The sequence below is a fragment of the Bidens hawaiensis genome, unplaced genomic scaffold, assembly GCF_021521415.1.
Source record: "Bidens hawaiensis isolate Kalapana, Puna unplaced genomic scaffold, B.hawaiensis_p1.1 tig00015855_1, whole genome shotgun sequence".
NCBI lineage: Eukaryota > Viridiplantae > Streptophyta > Magnoliopsida > Asterales > Asteraceae > Bidens > Bidens hawaiensis.
In genome coordinates, this window is record NW_027492418.1 from 157,584 (window position 1) to 167,347 (window position 9,764).

A 9,764-nucleotide genomic window follows, 5' to 3' on the forward strand; every position below is an offset into this window, starting at 1 on the left:
TAAGCTCAACTGGAGGTTGAGTGGGTGTAAATTTTGGCTAACACTTACCATGGTCTGGAGGACCTGGTGACGGGCACTTGATAAACAGTCAGCTTCGGTCGCGAACCACTTAGCGATACTTGTTGTATAGATTAGCTACCTATCGATATATAATTTGACATAACACTATCTGGTAATGCAAAACACTTAAACGCTGTAACGTGGTTACACACTTAAACGCTGTAACGTGGTTACACACTTAAACGCTGTAACGTAGTTACACACTCAAACGCTGTAACGTGGTTACACACTTAAACGCTGTAACGTGGTTACACACTTAAACGCTGTAACGTAGTTACACACTCAAACGCTGTAACGTGGTTACACACTTAAACGCTGTAACGTGGTTACACACTTAAACGCTGTAACGTAGTTACACACTCAAACGCTGTAACGTGGTAACACACTCAAACGTCGTAACGGGGTTACGCAACATTTAAACGTCGTAACGAGGTTACGCAAAACGCTAAACGATTTATCTTATTTTACTTGTGAACTCACCAACCTTGTGTTGACACTTTTAGTATGTTATTCTCAGGTAGCCGAGGCGGGCGCGCGGTTTAGGAGCATGCATTAATGAAAACACTTTTATTCTGCAAACTTAATTTTAACAGTTACATTTGGTTTTAAGTCGTCCTGCGTGACGCAACTTTTGAATTAAGGTTTTACGCTTCCGCACTTACTTTCATTTAAACGTTTTTCTTTGGTTTGGTTATAACTAATGATTCCGATCCTGCCAGTTCACACCCTCTGACGGTAAAACTCCGTTAGTGGATTTTGAGGGTGTGACAGATTGGTGTCAGAGCCATTGGTTATAGCGAACTAGAAACTGCATGCATACTAGACTATAACCGCGACGACCCATTAGTTATAATGATACGCACTGCATAGGTTTGTGTAGTCTTGAAATCTTATTTCCTTATCTCCTTCACTCATACGCGCGCATATACCCGGCTTACCTGTAGGAATGTCGACGCCACCCTCATCATCATCCGATTCGATGACGCATGCTCACGGGAAGGAACCGCAGTTACCTACTGCCTCGCCACCCCCGTGTAGTCCCGGAACTCGAAGCTCCTGCACCAAAGAGGTACCGCCTATCCGGAGGCTTGTATGACAACAACGTTAGCTGGGAATGGTACCCCAACATGATCAGACGTATGGTTTACCGTGAACAAGTTCCCCCATTGCCTCACCCGAACCACCCTGCTTACCCTAACACTCTACCACCTATAACCGAACCTGTAGAGCGAGTTCTCGCAGCTGTCGTTTCTTGTTTGGAGCGTGATGTGGGTTACATGCGCTACACTAGAGAAAATGGCTGGAAGAAACGCTGGACGAGGACGAGGTAACATCAGCATAACTGCAGCTGAACTCCAAACCCTGCTGAATGACCATGTTGCTGCCGCTTTAGCTGCACACGTTCAAAATCAAACAGGAGGTCCGAATGGAGCATGTACCTTCAAGAACTACTTAGACTGCAAGCCCAGTACGTTTAAGGGCACTGAGGGAGCTATAGGCTTCCTGCGTTGGGCTGAGAAGGCCGAGTCGGCCTTTGAGATGTGTAATTGTCCCCCTGCCAGTAGGGTCAAATTCGCTGCTGGGACACTTGAGGATTCCGCCCTCACTTGGTGGAATTCGAACGTCCAGATCCTTGGATTGGAACTGGCTAACGCGATGAACTGGGAGGAGTTCAAAAACATGATGCGAGAGGAGTACTGTCCGAGGGAAGAAATTTCGAAGTTAGAGTCGGAGTTTTGGTCGTTGAAAATGGTGGGTTCAGAGATTGAAAGCTACACTACTCGTTCGCACGAGTTGGCAGTGATGTGTCCGCGGATGGTGGATCCGCCGAGCAAGAGAATAGAGATGTACATTGATGGGTTAGCACCACAGATTCAGGGTATGGTGACGTCTTCCAGACCAGCCACGATCCAACAAGCGATCCGTTTGGCTCACAAACTGACGGATCAGGCTGTGACCCAGGGTGCGTTACCACCGAGGGGTTCGACTGTTAAAGCCCGTGACAACCCGCGTAATGACCACGTCAGCAACAGTAACAACAACAGCAACCCGAACAGCGGGAAGAGAAAGTTTGACAACACCAGATCCTCATCCTCGAACCTCCCACCGCAACAACACTACCGTAAGCCCGAATTCACTCGGAGCTTTAACAATCAAAGTCACAACAACAATAACAACGGTAGCGGGCAGGGTTCGAGCGGATATGCTGGGAGATATCAAAAGTGCAATAGGTGCAACTATCATCATGTTGGTCAGTGTGACCGTGTCAAGTGTCAAAGATGCGGAAAGATAGGTCACCAAGCGAAGGAATGTAGAGTTGACCTTGCGGCGAAGGGTGCTCCTAAGCCACCGATGACGACTAAGGGATGTTTTGAATGTGGACAGGAAGGTCATTTCCGGAAGGATTGCCCCAAGCTGAAACAGAATGACAATAATGGGGGTAATGGAAGTGGCAGTAATGGTGGAGGAAATGGCAAAGGAAGAGCGTTTGTGATTGGATCGGGTCAAGCCCGCAATGATCCGCATGTGGTGTCTGGTAAGTTCCCTGTAAACGATTGTTTTGCTTCTGTTTTGTTTGACACTGGAGCTGATAGGAGTTTTGTGTCGAAAGCCTTTAGTCAACTCTTAGACTTAACTCCAACTCCGTTAGATGCTAAGATTCATGTTGAATTAGCTGACGGTAAGGCTATAGTAACGACTCATGTACTTGCGGGATGTAAGTTAAAACTGTCAGGTCATATTGTTAATATCGACCTTATTCCTTTTACGCTTAGTAGTTTCGATGTCGTTGTCGGCATGGACTGGTTATCCGAGAACCGAGCGGAGATTATATGTCACGACAAGATAGTTCACATTTCTACCCCTTCCGGCGAGATCATTTCGGTCCGAGGCGAGAGAAGCGGCATGACCACCAGCGTCATTACCCTTTTGAAGGCACAGAAGTATCTACGAAAGGGTCATCCGGCAATTTTGGCACAGATTGTTGAGAACCCGCGGAGGAGAAACGAATTGAAGACATACCGGTTGTGCGAGACTTCCCGGAAGTTTTCCCGGAGGATTTGCCCGGACTCCCTCCTATTCGTCAAGTCGAATTCCAAATCGAGTTGACACCCGGTGCAGCACCCATAGCACGAGCCCCGTATCGGCTCGCACCGGCGGAACTTCAGGAGTTGTCCACTCAGTTGCAAGATTTGTTGGATAAGGGTTTTATCCGACCTAGCTCATCGCCATGGGGAGCCCCTGTCTTGTTTGTCCGAAAGAAAGACGGGACTTTCCGAATGTGCATCGACTACCGGGAGTTGAACAAGGTGACGGTCAAGAACCGTTATCCTTTACCCCGAATTGATGATTTGTTTGACCAGCTTCAAGGATCGAGTTACTACTCGAAGATTGATCTACGATCCGGTTACCACCAGCTGAGAGTGCGCGAAGAAGATATCTCAAAGACGGCTTTCAGAACACGGTATGGTCACTACGAGTTTTCGGTTATGCCTTTTGGCCTAACCAACGCGCCAGCCGTATTTATGGATCTCATGAATCGAGTATGCAAGGCGTACCTCGAAAAGTTCGTGATTGTTTTCATCGATGATATTCTCGTCTACTCCAAGAACGAGACTGACCACGAAGATCACTTAAGGGTAATTTTGGAACTATTGAAGAAGGAACAACTGTATGCTAAACTCTCGAAATGTGAATTTTGGCTTCGCGAGGTTCACTTTTTAGGACATGTGATCAACGAGAATGGTATCCATGTCGATCCCGGTAAGGTAGAGGCCATCAAAAACTGGGAAGCACCTAAGACTCCGACTGAGGTGCGGCAATTCCTAGGACTGGCCGGCTACTACCGGCGTTTCATCGAGGGATTTTCAAAGATTGCTCAACCCCTCACTGCTTTGACTCACAAAAGGCACTAAGTACAACTGGGGTGACGCGCAAGAATCCGCTTTTCAACTGTTGAAAACCAAGCTTTGTAGCGCCCCTATTTTAGCTCTCCCCGAGGGAACGGAAAACTTTGAGGTACACTGTGACGCATCTATACAAGGTCTCGGTTGTGTGCTGATGCAACTCGAGAATGTTATAGCCTACGCCTCTAGACAACTACGGGTTCACGAGAAGAACTACACGACCCACGATTTGGAACTCGGAGCTGTAGTGTTTGCTCTTAAGATATGGAGGCATTACTTGTACGGTACCAAGTTTACCATTTACACCGACCACAAGAGTCTCCAACATATCTACGATCAGAAGGAGCTGAACATGCGACAGCGTCGTTGGGTCGAGCTGCTTAAAGATTACGATTGTGCCATCAAGTACCACCCTGGCAAGGCCAATGTGGTGGCCGACGCCCTCAGCAGAAAAGAAACAGATAAACCCAGACGGGTGAGAGCATTGCAACTTACGATTCATGCCAGCTTACCCGATCAGATTCGCGATGCGCAACTGGAAGCGTTGAAAGATGATAATCTTCCATCGGAACTCATGCGGGGCATGAGCAAGCAACTTGAAACCAGATCGGACGGGGTCCGATATTTTGAGAACCGGATTTGGGTTCCACGATACGGAGAATTGAGAACTCTAGTGATGGACGAAGCTCACAAGTCCCGATATTCTATCCACTCTGGCTCAGATAAAATGTATCATGATTTAAAGGAACTTTACTGGTGGCCGAACATGAAAGCCGACATTGCCACCTACGTGAGCAAATGCTTGACTTGTGCCAGAGTCAAGATAGAATACCAGAAACCATCTGGTCTACTGCAACAACCGGAACTCCCAATGTGGAAATGGGAACACATCTCAATGGACTTTATTACGGGTTTGCCTAAAACACCGACGGGATGCGATACCATCTGGGTGATCGTTGACCGGTTGACTAAATCGGCGCACTTCCTAGCGATTAGGGAAACAGACAAAATGGAAAGACTGACTCGTGTCTACATGAAGGAAGTAGTGTCGAGACACGGAGTGCCTGTCTCGATCATTTCCGATCGAGATTCCCGTTTTACCTCACACTTTTGGAAGTCGCTGCAAAGCGCACTGGGCACACGTCTCGATATGAGTACCGCATACCATCCTCAGACGGATGGGCAAAGTGAACGGACTATTCAGACCCTGGAGGATATGTTGCGTGCATGCGTCTTAGATTTCGGAAAAAGTTGGGAACCCCACTTACCCTTGGTAGAGTTTTCGTATAATAACAGCTACCACGCAAGTATTAAGGTAGCGCCGTTTGAAGCGCTGTACGGACGGAAGTGTCGATCACCACTCTGCTGGGCAGAGGTGGGTGATAGCCAAATCACTGGTCCGGAACTGGTACTCGAAACCTCGGAAAAGATTGTTCAAATCCGAAATCGCATGGCAGCAGCACGAGATCGCCAAAAGAGTTACGCCGACAAGCGCCGAAAACCTCTCGAATTTCAAGTAAACGATCGAGTGTTACTCAAAGTCTCACCCTGGAAAGGTGTGGTTCGCTTTGGTAAGCGAAACAAACTCAACCCACGATATGTTGGTCCTTATCGGATAACGGAACGCGTTGGTCCAGTGGCGTACCGACTGGACTTACCAGCAGAACTCAGTAGTGTACACAATGTTTTTCACATGCCTATCCGATGAAACTCAAGTAGTCCATTTGGAGGAACTACAAGTTGATGAACAGTTACGCTTCGTTGAAGAACCAGTTGAGGTTTTGGATTGGGAAACCAAAACGCTCAAGCACAGCAAAATTCCAATTGTTAAAGTTCATTGGAACTCGAGACGTGGACCGGAGTTCACGTGGGAACGCGAGAATCAAATGATGAAAAAGTATCCTCACCTTTTTGAAGGGCTGACCAAACATAGAAAACCGCGAAACCCGGCAAACCGTCAGAAATCACCGGAGGTATGAATTAAATTTCGGGACGAAATTTCTTTCTACTAGGGGATGATATGACAAACTGAAAATTTTTCTTACTTTTTCAGACACTCATCACGACCTGACTCAAATTTTCGGGACGAAAATTCTTTAACATGAGAATGATGTGACAATCGTCAATTTCAGGTTAACTCCGTTAACGCAACTCCGTCAATTCAAACTTTAGATTATTGAATCTAAACGCAAACCTCATTACATTTAAACTAGGGTTTGAATGACGCTTAACACTTACTACATGTGTAGTAGTCTTTCGGGATTTGCACCGAAACGCAAACGATTGATGAATAAACGAAAAACACTAAAACACTAATTATGTGATAATTATGTGTTAGGATTATGTGTTATGTGATAATATTATTGTCATGTTAATTTAATGTGCAAGTTATGATAGAATGTTCTAGAAAAAGTAATACTTAATGTTAACTTAATGTGCAAGTTATGATAGAATGTTCTAGAAAAAGTAATACTTAGGAGTTGAGGGGCCAAAGTGTAACATATTCCTTTATAAATACATGGTAAACCTAAACCCTAACCTCCTACCTATTCCCCTACAAAAATCGGCAGCCATCCCCTCCCTTTATTTCCTTGAGATCGATTAATATACACACACACACAATCAAGATCTTTCAAGTTTGATTGAAGATTAAGGTGCTAGGAAGGTATACACAACTATTCTATGTATCCTCTATGTTTAATTGTTAGTTTTATTGGGTTAATTGTAAACCTTTATGGCTGATTTCTTGGTATTATGATATTCATGTGATTCTTGATTTAATTGATGATGATTGATAACTAGATTGATATTGATACATGATTGATTGTTGTTCTTGATTTGAATTAAAACACAAACCCTAATCTTGTATGTATGGTGTGATTGATATGCATGGATAGTAGTTATAGTGTCTAGAGGGTTATATGGATGCATGATAGTTCATAGATTGTTATTATGATGAGTTTTGATGTGAACAGATTCTGGACAGAACGTATATACGATGTTTAACTGACTGTAACGAAGTGTAAACGTGAAAATTGATTGAGATTGTGGGTACTGCAGTAAACTACGTTGAGTCTAGTTTCTATGAAGTATAAATTCGTAATTTTTGGATAAGTGGAAATATACTTTTATGATTTTACAAAAACGTGATGCAAAGCTGAGCTGTTAGACCTGCTGTTAGGTTATGTTGTAAATGTTATATCTCATGAACTACGAGACCAATTGGGTTGGTTCCACTTCTGGAGGTTGACTCACTGAGTTAGGAACGAAACCCAAGTGGTCTTGCATTTATTGGATTTTTCGTTTAACGGGAATTGCAAATAACATTCTGATGTGCATGAATCTGACTGATATAAGTTAGCTGTAATGTTTTGATCATTATGAACAATCTATATGGAATAAAAATAAGATAAAAGATGTTCTGGAAACCTAAGATATGTATGCTCCTGTGGTAATTTTTGGTAAATTAATTGAGACGTTATAATCGGTAAACTAGTGCAATCTTTCAAGTAGAAATTCTGTCATAACGAAACTAGCTGCTGAGTTGTATAGGAATGCATGAAATATGATAGTTTTTATATAATTGTTGTATTTTGACCAAAATACCCTTGCGGGGAATAGTTGCTAGTTGATTGCCATGAATTGACCAAATTGCCCTTATGGGGAATAATGGTTAGTTAGTCTTTGTTTGTTGACCAAAATGCCCCTACGGGAATAATTGCTAATAAGTATGTTATTAATACGTGACACGAAAGTAATTGCTCACTCATGTATCGTATCACAATTTTACTTGTTTAAGTCACACACGATTCACAAACGAAACACGAAACATGTTACGTGCATAGGTATTATGTGCCGAGTCTAGAGACTCGTTAAACATTCCGATACTTAGAAAATCTCTTTGTTATTTTAGAACGCTAGAGAGTTTTCTACGACGCGCATCACTCGGTGATCTAGATCGGATATTCTTCGCAAACAGTGAGTTCACTTACCCCACTCTTAAACTGTTTTCAAACGTTTTTCACTTGGGGGAGATAACATACTCCGATAAACATATTTTCTGAGATAAACGCATATGAAAGATTTTGTTATAAATTATATATCACTTGTAAAGGCTAAGCGGCATACGTAACATTTGAAGTCCCACACATCGGACCGGTTAATATTTGGAATAGCTAGTCACTTTTGGGTAGTACTACTGGGTTTGACAAACCCCACCCGACGCTAAGCTCAACTGGAGGTTGAGTGGGTGTAAATTTTGGCTAACACTTACCATGGTCTGGAGGACCTGGTGACGGGCACTTGATAAACAGTCAGCTTCGGTCGCGAACCACTTAGCGATACTTGTTGTATAGATTAGCTACCTATCGATATATAATTTGACATAACACTATCTGGTAATGCAAAACACTTAAACGCTGTAACGTGGTTACACACTTAAACGCTGTAACGTGGTTACACACTTAAACGCTGTAACGTAGTTACACACTCAAACGCTGTAACGTGGTTACACACTTAAACGCTGTAACGTGGTTACACACTTAAACGCTGTAACGTAGTTACACACTCAAACGCTGTAACGTGGTTACACACTTAAACGCTGTAACGTGGTTACACACTTAAACGCTGTAACGTAGTTACACACTCAAACGCTGTAACGTGGTAACACACTCAAACGTCGTAACGGGGTTACGCAACATTTAAACGTCGTAACGAGGTTACGCAAAACGCTAAACGATTTATCTTATTTTACTTGTGAACTCACCAACCTTGTGTTGACACTTTTAGTATGTTATTCTCAGGTAGCCGAGGCGGGCGCGCGGTTTAGGAGCATGCATTAATGAAAACACTTTTATTCTGCAAACTTAATTTTAACAGTTACATTTGGTTTTAAGTCGTCCTGCGTGACGCAACTTTTGAATTAAGGTTTTACGCTTCCGCACTTACTTTCATTTAAACGTTTTTCTTTGGTTTGGTTATAACTAATGATTCCGATCCTGCCAGTTCACACCCTCTGACGGTAAAACTCCGTTAGTGGATTTTGAGGGTGTGACACAAGAGGATCTTATTCTACAGCTGACATGCAAAGAAGATGTACCTAAGAAGCTAAAGAATGACGATGAAGATCCTGATGAGTCAGGTGCTTGAGGTAATGAGCCGAAACAAGCTCATGGCTCATCCTGTGGTACTGGAACAAGTGGTATTGGTGATGTGGATAAACAGGTGGTTGAATATCAAAACTAGACGAATGTACAACCTATCGAGTCGATAAAGGCCAATACTGTTATTTTTTTTGGACAATATGGGGGTGGTGAGAAGTATGGTGAATGCGAATGAGATTGAGGAGGGACAATTTGTTGATCTGTCCTGTCACGCGAGCAAATTTCTATACTGTTGAGTCTTAATGATGAAGAACTTGACGCGTTAGAGGCCAAGGATGATGTTGAGGTTGTGAATGAGGAGGAGTCTTACAAGATCCGCCGATTCCTATGAATACGTCGTTTATTTATGAAGATGAGGAGGTAGAGATAGAGGATGTGACGGATGAGGAATACCCTGATTTATTTCAACAATCAAATGTTGATCAGGGTGCTCCTATATTTACTGAAGAAAATGTTAAAGCGGCTGAAGACCATCTGGATAAGTTCTCGAAGGGTAAAGAGAAGAAGTTTGATTGGAATCCTGACCCGTCAGTGGAGGATATTCAGGAATGGTTTAATTATCGGTGCAAACGGTCACGTAAGATTATTGAGGCATACAGGTACGTGAATGTAGAATTGAAGAAGGATGAGATCACAC